This window comes from Apium graveolens, chromosome 10 (assembly GCF_009905375.1).
Source record: "Apium graveolens cultivar Ventura chromosome 10, ASM990537v1, whole genome shotgun sequence".
NCBI lineage: Eukaryota > Viridiplantae > Streptophyta > Magnoliopsida > Apiales > Apiaceae > Apium > Apium graveolens.
The window spans coordinates 202,106,721-202,127,156 of NC_133656.1; the positions used below are offsets into that span (position 1 = coordinate 202,106,721).

The 20,436-nt window shown below is 36.9% G+C and overlaps 1 non-coding gene across 1 annotated transcript; it reads left to right on the top strand.

Moving 5' to 3' along the window:
• The first annotated feature begins 4,311 nt into the window (after window positions 1–4,311).
• LOC141694671 (small nucleolar RNA R71) lies at window positions 4,312–4,418 on the top strand. Its single transcript, XR_012563958.1, has one exon. It is a non-coding gene; the product is annotated as a small nucleolar RNA R71 (small nucleolar RNA).
• Window positions 4,419–20,436: the final 16,018 nt, after the last annotated feature.

Consider the following 20,436-nt stretch of genomic DNA (forward strand, 5'->3'; position numbering starts at 1 on the left):
CGCTTTATGCTCGAGCTCCACAGGCAAATGACACCCCTTACCATAAACCAACTGAAACGGCGACATTCTCAACAGAGTCTTTTATGTTGTTCTATATGCCCAAACAGCTTCATCTAGCTTCAAAGACCAATCCTTCCTTAATGGACACACAACTTTCTCTAGAATACGCTTGATCTCTCTGTTAGATACCTCTGCTTGACCATTAGTCTGAGGATGGTAGGCTATTGCAATGTGATGATTCTCATTATATATTTACATCATGGCAGTGAACTTGCGATTGCAAAAATGCGATCCCTCGTCACTGATTATGATTCTTGGAGTCCCAAATCGTGTGAATATCTGCTTATGCAGAAAATTAAGGATTACCTTTGCATCATTTGTTGGCAAAGCCTTGACTTCCACCCATTTTGACACATAATCGACCGCCAACAAGATATACTGATTATTGCAAGATGAGACAAACGGCCCCATGAAGTCGATTCCCCAAACATCGAAGACTTCAACCTCGAGAAGCACATTAAGAGGCATCTCATCCCTCTTGGACATATTACCCACACGCTGGCATCGATCACACTTCAAAACAAAGTGATGTGCATCCTTAAACAATGTAGGCCAGAAGAATCTCGCTTGAAGGACACGAGTTGATGTCTTCTCTCCACCATAGTGGTCTCCATTAACAGTCGAATGACAGCCTCGCAAGATTCCCCCCGTTTCGCTGTACGGAATACATCTCCTGATGATTTGGTTAGCTCATTGCCTAAACAAATATGGTTCATCCCACATATACCACTTCACCTCATGAAGAAACTTCTTCCTTTGAGCGTAAGAAAAGTCTGAAGGCATAACATTACTCACAAGGTAGTTCACAATATCTGCAAACTACGGTTCTTCCTCTTGCACTCCAAATAGCTGCTCATCGGGAAAAGACTCATTTATCAATGTTTTATCCTGAAAAGTTGCACTTGGATCTTCCAAACACGAGAGATGATCAGCGACTTGATTCTCAGTACCTTTTCTGTCCTTAATCTCTAATTCAAACTCCTGAAGCAAAAGAACCCATCTAATCAATCTAGGTTTCGAGTCCTTCTTCGAGACAAGGTATCGAATTGAAGCATGATCAGTGGAAATTGTCACCTTCGTCCCAAGCAAATAAGATCGAAACTTCTCAAAACCGTAGACAATGGCCAAAAGTTCTTTCTCAGTAGTAGTATAATTTAGTTGAGCACCATTGAGGGTCTTACTAGCATAGTAGACTACATGAAATATGTTATTCTTTCTCTGCCCAAGAGCTGCTCTAACTGCATAATCATTTGCATCGCACATCATCTCAAAAGGTTCATTCCAATCAGGTGCAGTTATGACAGGCGCTGTGATCAAACTCTTCTTCAAAAGCATCTAGGCACTCGTCATCAAACTTGAACAGGACATCCTTCTCTAAAAGAGTGCACAAGTTGTTTCGAAATTTTAGAGAAGTCCTTGATGAACCGCCTATAGAAACCCGCATGACCAAGAAAGCTGCGAACTCCCTTAACAGAAATTGGTGGAGGAAGATTTTCAATGACCCCCACCTTGGCTTTGTCCACCTCAAGACCCTTACTAGAGATCTTGTGCCCGAGAATAATGCCCTGTCGCACCATAAAGTGACATTTTTCCCAGTTGAGAACTAGATTGGTCTCAACACACCTTTTAAGAACGACGCCAAGATTTTGCAAGCACTCATTAAAAGAATCACCAAACACAGAGAAATCGTCCATAAACACCTCCACATTCGAACCAATCATGTCAGAAAATATAACCATCATGCATCTCTAAAATGTGGCAAGTGCTCCACATAAACCAAAAGAAACTCTTCTGAAGGCGAAAGTACCAAATGGACAAGTGAAAGTAGTCTTTTCCTGATCCTCTAGAGCAATGCAAATCTGATTATAGCCCGAATAGTCATCCAGAAGACAGTAGTACTCATGCCCAGCCAATTTGTCAAGCATCTGATCAATAAACGGCAGAGGGAAGTGATCTTTTCTAGTGGCCTTATCCAGTTTCCTGCAATCCATGCAAACACTCCACCCCATGAATGTTCGAGTAGGAATGAGCTCATTCTTCTCATTAGCAACGACAGTGATACCTCCTTTCTTTGGCACACATTGAACTGGACTCACCCAAGAACTGTCAGAAATGGGATAGATGATCCCTGCATCCAGCCACTTAAGAATTTCCTTCTTCACAACTTCTTTCATGATAGGATTTAGTCTCCTTTGTTGCTCAACAGTAGGCTTGCTACCTTCCTCTAACAGAATTTTACGCATGCAATACGAAGGGTTGATTCCCTTAATATCTGCTATCGTCCATCCAATTGCCGATTTGAACTCTCTCAGAATTTTTAAAAGTTTTTCCTCATCACTACCTGAAAGGCCAGATGCAATAATAACAGGCAACGTAGATGCATAACCTAAAAAACATATCTTAAGTGTTCATGTAATGGTTTAAGCTCGAGTGTAGGAGCTTCCTCAATAGATGGCTTGAGGCGCTTAGGAGATTTGTTCAGCTCCTCAATTCCAAGAGATTCAAAAGGCATATCCATCTTCCTCTTCCAGGGAGAAGCATTCAGATATTGCAATTGCTCATCACCTTCATCATCTTCGCTATCAGAATTCCACAACAAGGCATTTTCTAAGGCATCAGACCTTAGCAATTGATCAAGTTCTGAGGTAACCACAGAATCGACCAACTCCACCTTTAAGCACTCTTCATTTTCCGGAGGGAACTCCATAGCATTGAACACATTAAAAGTTATATCCTGATCCAGCACTCACATGGTGAGCTCACCCTTCTACACATCAATCAAGGTTTGGCCAGTAGCTAAGAAAGGTCGTCCCAAGATTATGGGAATCTTCTTATCCTCCTCGAAATCAAGAATTACAAAATCAGAGGAAAGATGAGTTTATCCACCTTGACCAAAATATCCTCAACAATGCCTCACAGATATGTAATAGAACGATCGGCCAATTGCAAAGTCATATAAGTAGGTTTTGGATCAGGTAAGTCCAACTTCTTGAATATTGGCAAAGGCATCGGATTGATGCTAGCTCCCAAGTCACATAAACATTTGTCAAAGGACACTTTTCCAATGGTGCAAGGAATAGTGAAGCTTCCAGGATCTTTATGTTTTGGAGGCAACTTTTCTTGCAGCACAGCACTGCATTCCTCCGTGAGAGCGACTGTCTCTAAATCATCGAGCTTCACCTTCCGAGAGAGTATACCTTTCATGAACTTCGCATAACTAGGCATCTATTCAAGAGCTTCAGCGAAAGGTATGTTGATGTGAAGTTTCTTGAACACCTCCAGAAACTTCTCAAACTGCTTATCCAGCTTTTTCTTCTGCAGCCTCTTAGGAAAGGGAGGTGGAGGATAGATCTGTTTCTCCCCTGTATTACCCTCAGGAGAGTGTGTTCAATAGTAGTCTTCCTTGGTTCCACTTCTGATTCCTTTTGCATATCTTCTTCAGCTACAGCTTCTTCATCCGAAACTTGAGAGTGTTCGGGATTTGCAACCTTCCCAGACCTCAATGTAATTGCCTTTACCTGCTCTTTAGCTTCCTTCTTTCCTGGTACTTCAGTGTTACTAGGAAGTGTACCAGGTTGATGATTCAGCAAGGTATTTGCAATTTGTCCAATTTGATTTTCCAAGGTCTTGATAGAAACCGCTTGGCTCTTGCACATGAGCCTCAACTCTTCCAATTCAGATTTTTCATTAGACTGTTGTAACTGGAGTTGCTGCCTTGGTACATATTGCGGTTGTTGAAATCCAGGGGGATTGTACTGCTTGGCTGGATACTGCTGTTAAGGCTGCTGAACCGCATTCTGAGTGTTGCTCCAGCTAAAGTTAGGATGATTGCGGTTGTTAGGATGATAGGTGGCTGGTACAGGTTGCTGCGACCTCTGAAAGTTGCTTACGAACTGAGCTGATTCACTAGAAATGGCACACTGATCAATCTCATGGGCACCAGCACGAAGCTCACAGACACTAGTGATTTGATTAACTCCATAATTAGCCAAAGAATCCACCTTCATCGTCAAAGCCTTAAGTTGAGCAGCTATAACAGTAGCTGCGTCCAGCTCCAGAATTCCTGCTACCATACCCTGAGATAGTTGCTGAGTAGGATTCTGGTATTCATTAGCAGCCATCAGTTCAATTAATTCATAAGCTTCATCGTAGCTTTCAGCCCACAAGGCTCCTCCTGATGCTGCATCAAGCATGGGTCTAGAAGTAGCACCCAAACCATTGTAGAAACAGTTAATGATCATCCAGTCAGGCATCCCATGATGAGGACACTTCCTAAGCATCTCCTTATATCGATCCCAAGCCTCACATAAAGATTCTCCAGATTGCTGAGCAAATTGAGTAAGTGTGTTTCTGATTGCAGCAGTCTTCGCCATAAGAAAGAATTTAGTTAGAAACGTTTGAGCAAGATCCTCCCATTTGGTGATAGACCCTGGTAGTAGAGAATGTGACCAACACTTAGCTTTATCCCGCAGAGAGAATGGGAAAAGCCTCAACTTAATAGCATCTTCAGAAACTCCATTAAACTTGAAAGTGTCGCAAATCTCGATGAAATCTCTGATGTGCATGTTGGGGTCTTCTATCGGAGAACCCCCAAACTGAACTGAGTTTTATATCATCTGAATCGTGCTCGACTTGATCTTAAAGGTATTAGCCGTGATGGCTGGTCGAACAATGCTATACTGAATATCATTGATCTTTGGTTGAGAGTAGTCCATCAAAGCCTTTGGATTCGCTTCTAGTTCTCCCATTGCAACAAGAGCTCATTCTTCTTTCTCAACTAAGATCTCTTCTTCAACTTTCCCTTCGACAACAACTTCTTCCTCAGCTAGATCCAGTGTTCTCTTACGAGACCGAGAACGCGTATGCATACACGCTACCTAGAGTACCTGAAACACAACAAGGAATTAATTAAGTAACAATTTCCGAGCCACTGAACTTTAACGACCAATGATGACAAACACATAAACTAAAAATTAACACCACGGTCCCCGGCAGCGGTGCCAAAAACTTGTTAGGATTTTAACACGCGCTAATAATACACGCAAGTATACGCAATCGCAAGTAATATAGAATAAATTCTAGTTCATTCCCACAGGGACTGGTTTTGGTTAACTTTAATTATTGTATCTATGCAACACTAGTATGGTTATTATCCAATGCTAAGACGAATAACAAATTGAGATTATTTATACTACACTTAACTAAAAGATTATACTAAGAACATAAACTAAGAGATTAAAGAGAGTTGAATAATATATGACACAAACATGGGATTCTAACTTCATTAAATACTTCATTCAATAGCCTTTTTGTTCTTAACCTTAGCATGTAATGGTGATGACACTAATCCGATAACACGAAACTGATAAACGCCAACTTTCGTTGTACGAATACCATACTACCAGATATCCACAAAAGAGATAGAAGCTGAATAGACACCAATTATATTGAGACCCTATATGTTAATAGAATTTGACAACATAACGGTTTAATGCACAAGTTATCTATTGTGATTACATAGGGCAAGTAAAATGGTTAATATTACCTACGAATCATGCATATCACATACATGAACCTATGCTAGCCTGACAAGTTCTAAACCCTTAAATTCACTTTCGCTTCATTAAAGATTAACACTCTATCTTATAAGTTCGCGACGCTCACAAGACGAATAAGCACAACCAAAACTAGATTATCATACAATCACCACACACTAAGGCATCAAAACAAATTAAATAAAGAAATCCATAAATAAATCTGTTAGAACCCCACGATAACGATTAGCCCATGATTGGACTCATCATCAACGTGGGTTCCGATGAAAGCATGGTATAATAAACGTAGTTTTAATACTTAATAAAACCAAGTACGAAACAAGAATAAAGGTTCACGAATAAGAAAACTAGCATCCAAAGTTACAACTTAAAACAAAGAATCACAAGAATAAACTAGATCCTCTTCGCCTTGGTTGATTTGTGCTCTACGTTCTTCTCACACCTTCTCCTTAAGCTCTGGTACTTCTTCTTTTAAAAAACAAGCATAAGTTATGTTTATATAGCAGCCCACACAAAGTAGAAGTCTTCTGGATCAAAATTCCATGAGAAACAGGATTTTCCGAATTTGACCTAGCGCGGGCGCGCGCTTGACCAGCGCGGGCGCGCGCTTGACCAGCGCGGGCACGCGATTGACCAGCGTGGGCGCGCTGCATCTCTGGACTTCTGGCGTGGCCGTGCGCTATCACATTGCGGACGCGCCGTCTCTCTGGAAAAAATACTGACTATTTCTTTTCTTCTTGAGTTGAGGGGTCTTTTCACGAGCTTTTATTCTAGACACCATCCTAACACCATATTAGCATTAAAACCATGCTAATTCACCTGGTTACCTGGTAAATGCCTGAAATACAAAAACACTACAAAAACACTAACAATTTGAGTGCAAAACATCAATCCAAAGCTTTACGGAGCGTAATAAAGTGTCATAAATGCCACTCAACACTTAACTCCTGAAGAAGTCTATAATGCAGTTAATGAAGTTCACAAGGCTCAAATCAAAGCTTTTCACCTGTTTGGTAAAGCAATAGAAATAAAATTGACTAGTCATGAAGACAAGATTAAGAAGCTAGTAAGAGAGAAGATGGATGAGATTATTCCTTCTCAAGTCACAATCACCTCTAAATTCCAACATTCTGCTGATCAAATGGCCAGAGTTGATTTGACTACTGTAGAAAAGGATGTCAAAAATCTCAGACAGTCCTTCATAGCTTTGCAGGAGGTGGTTTAACAGCATATATTCAACTTCAATGATACAAAAGCTAAATTGAACCAGCTTCATCAAAGTAGATATGAGCCTTCTAATTTGCTTATGGAAGGAATCAAGCAAGCTGTCCAAGACACCTTTGGTGCCTCTCTTCCCTCATGTTCTCAACAACCTGTTTCTATATCCACAAACTTACAAATTCAAGCTCTTCAAGAACAAGTTTCAACTTTGCAGTCCTCCAATGACTCACTCACAGCTCAAGTGCAAGCTCTCACTACTCTAGTGCAGAGTCAACAGGTAGACATCCAGACCTTGGTGGACTCCCACAAGCATTTACAAATGCAAAATTTTATGGCTTTGGGAGCTATCATGGGAAAGCTTAACATTCCATTGTCTGCACTTCCTGAGACTGTGAGGCCAGAAATAACAACTCCCCTACTCATGCCTGTTCCCAATACTAAGGGGGAGATAGAAGCTAGGATTCAACAATCCAGGGATGCTGGTAAATCAAAGGAGCCTAGAAAATTGACATCAACTACTCAGACTGGTCAAAGCTCTTATAAAGCTCAAATCTCTAAAGATATTGGAAAGGAAAGACTTCTAAAAGCTGCAGAAGGACACTATCAATATCAAGAATTCAATGAACTTCTAGCAGGCTTGAGGGTGTCTCTCCATAATAACTATATCACATACAAGAAAGCTTTGGCCAACAACATCAACTTTGTTAGAGTGGTGATTGTCAAAGTTGATAAATTTATGGAAAAGAGTATTGTAGCTAATATGAATGACAGTGGACTGGACAGATGTCTACATGTGTCTCTCTCTAATATTCAGAAATTGAGAGCATCCGAGCTTGATGTAGTGATTGACAAAGTACATACAGTCATTCCAGAGGACACACAATTGCTACATGAACTCAAAAAGGCTCAGATAGATGTTTTTCCTGAAGCCTATCTCTATCCAAGCAAGGGTGTGGCCTACATTTGTCCTCAGACTAAAAGATGCAAAATCTTCAATATTCCTAAGAACTGTGTAAGAGGAAATATGAGGCTAATTATGACTCTTCAATCTGATCTGAAATGTAAAAAGAACAAGAAAATTGAAGATGAAGAGATGATCAGAATTCTTGACATATACCTTGTGAATGTTGATACCATGTTGCCAAACTCACAATACAACTTGAAGGATGACAATGATGATGATGAGCAGAAGCAAGATGATCAACCACCTTCTGGCTCAAATCCAAGTCAATCCTCTAAAGTAACTGGTAGCAAAGAGAAGAAGCGGGATGAGAAAAAACAAGATGATAAGAAAAGAGGAGAAGAGAGAAGAAGAAAGAAGAAGGTTGATGGCTCAGAACCACAATAACAAACCCTAAAAATCTAAAAAAATCAAGCTCAACCTTCTAAGACAACAAACTCAAATACAAAACCACCTCAAAGCCAAAATTCTTGTAAAGACAAACTGCTAACACCCTTCTGAAAATACCAATCACCTCATGCCAAACATCTCTAAAGAAAATCTCAAACCAACCTTCTGTTAAGCCACCAACCAAACTTCATTACAAATCTGTTGGGAGAAAACCAAAGAAAATGCAAGTTAATGAGAGGGCCACCTGGAACTATTATAATCAAAGTGACTTTCTGCCTCTAAACTGGTGCATCTCAGATGAAGACTACTTTCAACAATTAGCTGAAGAAATTGTCAGAGTTTGGGTTATAACATTAAGGGAAGTAAGAATCTACTATCAGGATGGAACCTTCACATTTCTTGGCAAAAGCTTAATTGACACATTTTCATCCACAGAGATCAAAAGAGTGATAAGCTTACTGAAAGATAAGGATTCTGTAACTAAGGCATGGAGATATGTTTTGGCTGAATGGTTGGTAGAAAGGGTAGAAAGAAGAGCAAGAAACAAGTCTGAAAGTGAGGAGAGAAAAAGAAAGTATATTGAGGAGATAGACATGTATATACAAAAATCTAAAGATCTCAAGGCAAAGGAGATGAGCAGAATTACCAAGGATGGACAATTCCTAAACATCAAGGCTGGCAGATTCTCAAGAATAAGGGTTGGTTTCTTGGACAGTTATCCTTTAGCTGATAAACTCAAACTTATAGAAGCTCTAAGAGAGACACCCATGATAGAGTAACTGGAAATACTTGTAAAGTTTTCATTAAAAAAGAAACAGGAGATGAGAAGTTTGATTAATGAATGTACCTATTGAACTCAAGAAACTCTTTATGTATAAATGTTGTATTTCTGTCAATTTGTATATAAAGTTTTATTATTCATTGTAGCTTGGGGTTAGTCTTGTAATCAGGCATGAATTTATGATAAACAATCTTCTCACAAATTGGGGGAGATTGTTGTACAAGACATGCTTGTACCATAACAAGACTAAGTCAAATTGACAGCCCTAAGTAAGTTGTATGATAATCTAAGCTTGCATTTTGTATTGTATTACTTAAGTCTGTAAAAGTGTAAATAGATTAGACTGGTGTATTTTTCTGTAAACAGTCTCAAGCCTAATAATAAACTCTGGAAGAAGATCATGCCTCGGAGATAATATGAAGAAGCTTGGAGTTGAATAAATCTGTTTTGGGAAAAACATTCTAAGTCAAGAAATCTACAAGTCACAGATTAAGTCTTATAGAGAAGTCATTCGAGAACTCCAGGACTTATCGACAAGTCAAAATTAGCTTATAGAGAAGTCTCAGAGATATCGACAAGTCCATTCTGCAATAGAGAACTCAGAGATATCGACAAGTCAAATTGAAGATGTGAAGATTGGAGATATCGACAAGTCAAATTCTCATTAGAGATCTCAGAGATATCGATAAGTCAATATGCCTATAGAGATTTCAGAGATATCGATAAGTCTTTTCTAAATGCAGAAATTCAGAGATCTCGACAAGCCAAATTCTCTTATAGAGAACTCAGAGACTTCGATAAGTCGAAACAACTATAGAGTAATAAGAGATCTCGAGAAGTCATTATACTTATCGAGATGTTGAGTTCTCTATATAACAAACTGGAGATCTCGATATAAAACTCAATTACAAAATGTAGACCAGTTAAAGATCCAAGATTATTAATCAACAAACAAATCAATCACTGATTTGAAAAGTCTACAAAAGTAGCTTGAAGAGTACAAGATCAAAGGCCAAGATTTACTGACAAAGTAAAGTCACAGACATGCAGGATTTGCAAAGATACACTAAGCCAGAAATAGAAAGTTTTAGTAAACTTAAAGTAGGGTATAGTACATGCTATTGCATGCTGTGTAAAACCTGTGTTTACTGTTCTATAAAGTAAAGACTAGATGCTTTATTTTAGTTGTAACAAATAGATCTAAAAATTCTTGTAACTCTCTCAATAAAGAAGCTGAGTTCTTTATCAAAAAGAACCCAGAAATTTGTAGCAAGACATACTTGATTTTAATATAAAATTAAGTGAGTTTTGAAGATAATGTGTTCATGTGCATGTTTTACTATTTTTGTTAAAAAAAATTATCTCTACAAGTTAGATTACTTTGTGCACCACATCCATAACAGTTAAAAAGCTTAAAAAATAATCCAAAACACATTCACCCTCTGTGTTGTATTCATTACCTAACACATGGTTAGTGTATTCAAAAGATCTTGATAGAATATTTTGTTTTTGTTGCAAGTTATTTTAAAAAAACTTCACAAAAAGAAAATATATTGATAAATGAGGGATTTAATGATTGGATACATGCTCCTGTCAGGCTTAAGGAACATGAAAGTAGTGGTGAACATGTTAATAATATGTGTGCTTGGATTGATTTGCGTGATAGACCAGAGACAAACAAAACAATTGATAAAGATGTTCAAGAACGGATTAAAAAGGAAAAACAACATTGGAAGAAGTTATTAAATAGAATAATCCATGTTGTGGAATACCTAGCTACAAATACATTAGCTTTTCGTGGAACAAATGACCGGCCTTTTGATGAAAATAATGAAAATTTTCTAAGATTGATAGAGATGATTGCTAAATGGGATCCTATTATGAAAGAACATTTGCGTCGTATTGAACATAGTAAAATTCATTATCATTATCTTTGTAATAAAATTCAAAATGAGTTGATTGTCTCTTTGGCTAATGAAATAAAAAATGTTATGATTAGGGAAATCAAAGAAGCAAAATATTTTTCTGTGATACTTGATTGTACTCTTGATGCAAGTCATCGGGAACAAATATCTCTCATATTAAGATGTGTGAATGTATCTAGTAATCCCATTCAAGTAGAATAATATTTTGTAGAATTTTTGAAAGTAGATGACACATCAGGTCTTGGACTTTTTAGTGTACTAGAGAATGTACTTGTTACTCTTGATCTTAACATTGATAATATTCGAGGCCAGGGATATGATAATGGATCTAATATGAAGGGTAAACATCAAGGTGTTCAAAAAAGATTACTTGATATAAATCCTAGGGCTTTTTATACTCCTTGTGGCTGTCATAGTTTAAATCTAGCACTCTGTGATATTGCAAATTCTTATGTAAAAGCAAAAGATTTTTTTGGTATTATATAAGGTATTTATAACTTGTTCTCAAACTCAACGAAGAGATGGAAAATTTTAAAAGACCATGTTAAAATTAGTGTTAAACCACTCTCTTCCACCATATGGGAAAGTCACGTGGAAGCTGTGAAAGCAATTAGATTTCAACCTATAGAAATAAGAGAAGCCTTACCGGAATTAGCTGAAATAGATGGTGATAATGATGTTAGGTGTAGGGCTAATACTTTAGCTTGTTTTCATATTGGAAATTTTGAATTTTTGGTAGGTTTAATTATATGGTATGAGATTTTGCATGCAGTGAATTTAATAAGTAAACATTTACAATCTAGTGATATGCTTATTGATGTTGCTATTGATGAGATACAAGGATTGATTATTTTTTTTAAAGAATACAGGGAGACTGGATTTATGGATGCCATGAAAATTGCTAAGGATATTGCTATAGAAATAAAAATTGATTTGATTATTCAGGTTAAAGAAGAAACATTTTGATGAAATAATTTCTCGATAAAATTCTCAATCACCATAAGATTCTTTAAGAATTAATTATTTTCTTTATTTGGTAGATCAAACAATTGGGTCATTAGAAAAAAGGTTTGAGCAGTTTAGTACCTATGAAAATAAATTTGGATTTCTTTTTTCTTACCAAAAGTTGAATTCCATGAATGGGAATAATTTAAAATTAGCATGCAATAATCTTGAACTTATTTTAAAGCATAAGGATGCCTCTGATGTTGATTGTGAAGAATTGTTCCAGGAGTTAAAAATATTAAGAACCATTTTACCAAATAAGACAACACATGTCATAGAGATATTGATTCATTTAGAAAGATTTGATTGTTTTCCAAATGTTTTTATTATTTACAGAATATTATTGACTATACCGGTCACAGTTGCATCTACTGAAAGGAGTTTCTCCAAGTTAAAATTGTTGAAATCATACTTAAGATCAACTATGTCGCAGAGATTGAATGGTGTTAGGAATATGTAGTGAACTTGATAATAAGTTAAATAAAACACCTTAGTAGATTTAACTTAGTGAATTTTGTAGCTCTCGACGGATGTTCTAATATAGTCCCGACGGATGACAATTTTACATCCATCGAGAGTGTAGCTTATGTAACAAATAAGTATTGTAGCACATTTCTGCAAACAACATGTTTTAGTCTAGTAGATTATATAGGATTCTTTAAGTCATGTTGACTAATAGATTGATATATAGAATAGGTTGGCTAATTGTAAATATGAGATGTCTTGTAATTCTGTATAAGTGAAATAGAGTCAAGTGACAGATAGACTCCCGACGAATGATCTACAAGGCTCCCGACGGATGATCAACATATTCTCGACGGATGTTCAACATAATCCCAACGGTGTTCATATTCAAAATAGCTGTTGATAGTGACAACACAGTCACATGCGTCGGGTGTTTGTAAAAGGAATGTGGCAGCCTATTAAGCAGGATTTTGAGAACAAAGAAGCATTACCATTTCCATGCAAATGTGAAGATATTCAAAGATGCTGGATAGAGTAATGTTGAAGCATGATATCAACTGTCATGTAACTTGGTGATATATATAAACCAAGTGTAGCAAGTAGAACAATTAACTAAGCAAGCACATTTTTCATAGAGATAGATAAAGCTGTACTTGTTAAGAATTTCTCTGTAGTTTGTTTGTTCACCTGTAAAGCAGCTGTGTGCTATTCAAAGTATCACAGAGTTCTCAATCTGATACACACACACACACACACACACATATATATATATATATATATCTGGTGGATACTTTCAAATCCACCAGAAAGTTTTAAAGTTTGTGTTTAATTACTTAGTGTTTTGATTTCTATTATTCTTTCATTCCGCATTACAACAAATCAAACACTGTGATATATATTAAGTTAGAATATTTTTTAAAATCTTAAAAGTAGCCTGAATTATATTCAACCCCCCCCTTCTGTAATTCTTGTTGTATTGTTAGGGAATAACAATTGGTATCAGAGCAAGCTCTTGAAGTACAAAGAGTATAAAGATCACAACAAATCAACAAGATGAACAAGAAGGATGTTGGAGTAAAGATTCCATTTCTGGACAAAGACAACTATCACTACTGAAAGGTGAAGATGCACCTACATCTCCTCTCTCAAGATGAAGCTTATTTGGACTGTATTGAAAGAGGTCCTCATGTCCCTATGAGAGCTGCTACAGGGAATGAACCATCAGTTCCAAAGCCTAAGCATGAATGGTCTGATCCAGACATTGAGCAAGTCAGGAAAGATAAAAAGGCCATGAATATACTGTTTAATGGTGTTGATAGTGATATATTTGACAACATCATTAACTGTAAAATAGCCAAAGAGGTTTGGGACACAATACAGATTATCTGTGATGGTACTGAGCAAGTAAGGGAGAATAAGATGCAACTCTTGATTCAACAATATGAGCATTTTCACTTTGAAGAAAGTGAGTCACTCACTGATATTTTCAGTAGGTTTCAAAAACTGCTGAATGCTCTAAAACTGCATGGAAGGGTCTATCAAACAAAAGTCTCTAACCTCAAGTTCCTTAGATCTCTCCCAAAGGAGTGTAAGCCAATGACAGTGTCATTGAGAAATTCACAAGATTACAAGGAGTTCACCTTGGAGAGACTGTATGGCATCCTGAAAACCTATGAGCTTGAAATAGAGCAAGATGAAAGAATGGAGAAAAGAAAAAAGAAGGGAGGATCCATTGCACTAGCTGCTGAGCTAGAAGAGAAGGAGAAAGAGGTGAAGGTGGAAGCTATTGAATCTACATTAAAGGTCTGTGAAAGCAAGGATAAAGGGCTGGTAGCTGAAAATGAAGAACAGTTGAGCCAAGATGATATGGATGATATTGATGAGCATCTAGCCTTCTTATCCAGGAGATTTTCCAAGCTCAAATTCAAGAAGAATCTTGGAGCAGCCAAGCCAAACAGATACATAGTTCATAAGTCAAAATTCAAGTGTTTCAAATGTGGTTAGGAAGGTTATTTTGCTAGTGAGTGTAGAAAGTGTGATTCCAGCAAAAAGAAGTTCGAGCCTGTTGATTATAAGCAGAAATACTTTGAGTTACTCAAGCAAAAGGAAAGGACTTTCATCACACAAGAGAATGACCGGGCTGCAGATGGACTGGATGAAGATGAAGAAATCAACTATGTCAATCTAGCCCTAATGGCCAAGTCAGATGAAACAGAAACAAGTTCATCAAGCAATCAGGTAATCATAACCAATCTAGCTCATTTTTCTAAAGCTGGGTGTAATGATGCAATAAATGATATGTCTACTGAGTTATATCACCTGTGTGTTACACTTAAGTCCCTCACCAAGGAAAATGCTAAAATTAAAGAAAATAATTTATTTTTAAATGAGAGGAATAATGTGCTAGAGTCTTAATTTATTGAGTTTGAAAAATTGAAATTAGAATGCAAGGTTACTAAGGATAAACTTACAGAATCCTTAAAGAAAGAGGAGATTTTAAGAAAGCAACTTGAACGAGAACATGAAGTAATTAAAGCATGGAAATCGTCTAGAGATGTTCATGCTCAAATTACTAAAGTTCAAGGTATAGAATCCTTTTGTGATGCAGCCTGGAAAAAGAGCAAAGAGAAGCTTGATCCAATCTGGTTGAAGGACTCTTTACAGATGTGGACTCGACAGATGATGAAAATCATCCGTCGGATAATCAAAAAGATTATCCGTCGAGAGACAAGGAGCCACATCTGTCGGTTGTGAGTAAACCAGTTTGCAAAGCTAAGTTAGTTAAATTGAATGAGAAATATGGATCAGTTTCTAAAAACTTTGTTCCAGGAGAATCAAGTCAAGTTAGAAAAGAAAAGAAAGTTAATATTTGTCATATGTCTATCAAGCAATTGAATGACAGACTGGAAAAGATTGAGGTTAAAACAGAAGCTAAAAGGAAAAATAATAGAAATGGGAAGGTAGGGATTAACAAACATAACAACTACACACCTGATAAATATGCACCAAGAAAAATTTATGTTAAGTGTGATAGTGTTAATCACTTGTCTGTTAATTGCAAGATTGCTAAGCCTACTCCCATGTCTGCACCTTCTTTTTTTTCCAACATGACTGCCATGTCTGCAATGCCTATGAATGTTATGCCTGCTCAGAATATGAATGCACATTTTGCTAATATGCCATTTGCACCTAATCCTTATTGTGCCGCGCTTAGTATGCCTCAAATGCCATTTAGCATACCTTACTGGAATAACATGTTTGCAAATAGCATGCCTTTTCATGTAAACCAAAATGTGCATGATAATTCTGTTTCAATGATTGGTTTCAAAGGTCCAACTCAAATGACTAAGGATGAATCTCAGATCCCCAAATCAAATGAGGTCAAACCTAAGAAACCAAAAAAAAGGCTAACAAGGCAGGACCCAAGGAAACTTGGGTACCAAAATTAACTTGATTTGGTTTTGATGTGTATAGGGAAACAGAAAGAATCTTTGGTATCTAAACAGTGGTTGCTCAAGGCACATGACTGGAGATTCTACCCTACTCACTGAGTTCAAGGAAAGAGCTGGCCCAAATATCACTTTTGGAGATGACAACAAGGGTTATATTGTGGGATATGGCTTGATTTCAAAGGATAATGTCATCATTGAAGAGGTTGCCCTAGTGGATGGACTCAAGCATAATTTGTTGAGTATCAGCCAGCTTTGTGATAAGGGCAACTCAGTCACTTTCAATTCAGAAGCCTGTGTTGTGACCAACAAAAAGAGCAACAAAGTGGTTCTTACTGGAGTGAGAAAAGGAAATGTGTACCTAGCTGATTTCAACTCATCAAATGCAGACTCAGTAACTTGTCTTCTCAGTAAAGCAAGTCAAGATGAAAGTTGGCTATGGCACGAGAAGCTGTCCCATCTAAACTTCAAGACCATGAATGAGCTAGTCAAGAAAGAGTTGGTCAGAGGTATTCCTCAAGTGGAGTTTACTAAGGTTGGATTGTGTGATGCCTGCCAGAAAGGAAAGCAGTTTAAAGCATCATTTAGAAAGAAACTTCATTCAACAATTGAAGAACCTTTGCAACTGTTGCACATGGATTTGTTTGGACCAGTCAATGTGTTGTCCATCTCAAGGAAAAGATATTGCCTAGTAATTGTAGATGATTTCTCAAAGTTCTCTAGGACATATTTCCTAAAGTCCAAAGATGAAGCTAGTGAAATCATCATCAATCACATAAGGCAAGTCAACAATCATCCTGACTTCAAAGTAAGAAGAATCATGAGTGACAATGGAACTGAGTTCAAAAATTATGTGATGAAATCATTTTGTGAAGAGAATGGGATTATGCATGAGTTCTCTACAGCTAGAACTCCACAACAAAATGGAGTGGTGGAAAGGAAAAACGGATCTCTTATTGAGGCTGCAAGAACAATGCTAGAAGAATCAAAGTTACCAACATACTTTTGGGCTGAAGCTGTGAATACTGCATGCTACACTCAGAATATCTCTTTGGTTAATCAAGAAAAATGCATAACACCCTACCAATTGTTCAAGAATAGGAAGCCAACTCTAAATTTTCTTCATGTCTTTGGATGCAAATGTTACATTCTAAGGAATCAAACTGATCAACATGGAAAGTTTGATGCCAAAGCAGATGAAGGAATTTTTGTTGGATATGCTGTTGGAAAAGTATATAGAGTCTACAATCTAAGAACTAACATTGTTATGGAATCAATACATGTTGTGTTTGATGATAAAAAGATTGAAGGACTGCAAGATGGAGATTTACATGAAAGCCTCAAATTTGATAATGTTGAGATGGTTAGTGATGACAGTGATGATGAAAGTGATCTAGAAATAGTGACTAAGGATAATGCAGAAAAATATACGACTAATGAGGCACATAATTCAACATCCGTCGAGTTACATAACGCTTCATCCGTCGGTAGACAATCTGTCTCATCCGTCGGTAGACAATCAGCTTCATCCGTCGAGATACAAAGTGCATCATCCGTTGGAACAATGAGAGAAGATGAGAGTAAAAATAGATCACTTACAGAAAGAACCCCATCTTTAAGTCAAAGATCCATAAACTCAGGGGGAGTTTCTTATAATCAAAACTCAGTCACACATCAAGACAACAATGAAGCCTCTTCATCAAGAGCTAATCTACCACAACAGAGAAAATGGACTAGAGATCACCCCTTTGAGCTCATTATTGGTGATGCAACTTCTAGAGTTCAAACAAGGAAAGCAACCCAAGAAGAATGTTTGTATAGTAGCTTTCTTTCAAAGGAAGAACCAAAGAAGGTAGAAGAAGCTCTGTTAGATCCTGATTGGGTTTTAGCTATGCAGGAGGAGCTAAACCAATTTGAAAGGAACAAGGTATGGAAGCCGGTACCCAAGCCTAAATGAAATAATCCAATTGACACCAAGTGGGTATTCAGGAACAAGATGGATGAAAATGGCATAGTTGTCAGGAACAAAGTTAGACTGGTTGCTAAGGGCTACTGTCAACAAGAAGGAATAGATTTTGATGAAACATTTGCTCTTGTTGCAAGATTTGAAGCCATCAGAATTTTCTTAGCCTATACAGCCCATGCCAATTTCAAAGTCTATCAAATGGATGTCAGAAGTGCCTTTCTGAATGGAGATTTGGAGGAGGAGGTCTATGTCAGTCAGCCTCCTGGCTTTGAAGATCCAAATTTTCTAGAATATGTCTACTATCTTTTGAAAGCACTTTATGGATTAAAGCAAGCACCTAGAGCCTGGTATGATACTATGTCAAAGTTTCTCTTAGAAAATCACTTCACAAGAGGTACTGTTGACAAAACTTTATTCTTTAGAAATGGTAATGGCTCTAGTATACTTGTTCAAATTTATGTAGATGATATTATATTTGGCTCTACATATGAAAAACTTTGCAAAAAGTTTGCCATATTGATGCAAAGTAAGTATCAAATGAGCATGATGGGAGAACTAACTTACTTTCTTGGCTTACAAGTTAAGCAAGTTAGTGATGGAATATTCATTAGTCAAACCAAATATAATTATGATCTTTTAAAGAAGTTTGATCTAATGGATTGCACATCTGCAAAAACTCCCATGGCCACTGCAACTAAGCTTGAATTAAACACTACTGAAAAGTCTGTGGATATTTCAAGCTATAGAGGCATGGTTGGCTCACTTCTGTACTTAACAGCTAGTAGGCCAGATATAATGTTTGCTACTTGTCTTTGTGCTAGATTTCAGGCTGATCCTAGAGAATCTCACTTAGTAGCTATTAATAGAATTTTCAGATATCTCAAGGGAACACCAAAACTTGGCGTTTCGTACCCTAGAGATTCTGGTTTTGATATAACTGGTTATTCAGATGCAGATTATGCATGTTATAAAATAGATAGAAAAAGTACAACAGGAACCTCTCGATTTTTAGGAAACAAGCTTGAAGCTGAATATAGTGCTGTTGATAGTTGTTGTGCACAGATTTTATGGATGAAAAACCAATTGTTGGACTATGGTCTACAAGTGGACAGAATTCCTATTTTATGTGATAACATAAGTGCAATTGCTATCACTGAAAATCCAGTACAGCATTCAAAAACAAAGCACATAGACATCAAGTACCACTTCATTAGGGAATATGTGATGAATGGTACTGTGGAACTCCATTTTGTTCCAAGTGAAAAGCAACTTGCAAATATCTTTACCAAACCACTTGATGAATCCACCTTTTCTAGGTTGGTAAGTGAGTTAGGTATGCTTAATTATTCTTAAATTATTTCTGATAATTTTACAAGTTATGATGCAGCCATAAACTTAATTAATTTTTCTATTTTAGATGAAATTTTGGCTAAGTCAAAATTTACATCTCGACGGATGCACATTATCCATCAAGTTTGATCATCCATCGAAATAGAATAGCTTAGTAAAAATTAATTACTTTTCTGGATTATTTTATACCCGACGGATAATTGGTTTATCCTCATCCGTCAAATTGTCTACATCTTAGCCGTTAAAAGTACTGAACATTATCCATCGGATATATTTACAGTCTGTAAGTATGTCACGATGGATAATTAACAGAATTTTGACAGTTTATTTTATTTTAAATGGCTATTTTAGGCTATTTTAATTGGTTACTTTATTTCACTTTTGACAATTTGTTTCTGAGATGGTATAAAAGCTAAATTCATTTTCATTCTTTTCTTTTATCATTCTCAAAGCAATTTCTCTAACTCTCTTCTTCTCCAAAGCAAATACTCTCTCTCTCTTCAAATTTCCTCACCTTAACAATGACACCAGTAGTCAAAATCATGTCTTAGTCTGGATTCATCTAGGAGAAAAACAATTTCGTAGCTCTTGTGAACAAGGAAATTCCGGCGTCTGAAGATTTTTACAAAATAATGGACTTTGTGAAGGGATGCAAACTCAGTTATGCTATGCTGGAATCACCCACAATCTACTGTGAAGTTGTGGAGGAGATATGGACAACTGTTGTGTACCAGTCTACTGACAAAACCATAACTTTTACTCTCAAAGGTAAGCAATTCTGCATTAACAGTGATGTAATTCAAGCATGCTTTGAGATTTCTGAGAACACTACTACTGAACGACACACAGATGCTAATTTAGTTACCATGCTTAATTCTATTGGTTATGCTCTTCCTACCACTAAGTTAAGTGAGATTAGAAGGCTAGGTCTTAGGAAAGAGTGGAGTTATTTGTGTGATGTAGTTACCAAAGTATTTTCTGGTAAGATAAGTAACTTTGATTCTATCAATACTGACATGCTTTATATGCTAGTTACTGATAAGTACCATAATTTCAGTGACATGATCATGTTTGAGTTAGGTTACAAGTTAGGGGAAATTAAAAAGAGAACTAAAAATATCTATTATGCTAGATTCCTTATGATTCTTGCTAACCATTTTGTTGAGGATATTGTTATTGAGAACCCAACCAACAAACTGGATTATTGGGTTCAAGAAAGGAGAGTGCTTGCATATCTTAACAGAGCAAGTCATCACAATGAGGTGCCCATTTTCTATTTTCCAATCATGGAGGGCCCTCAGGTAAGTG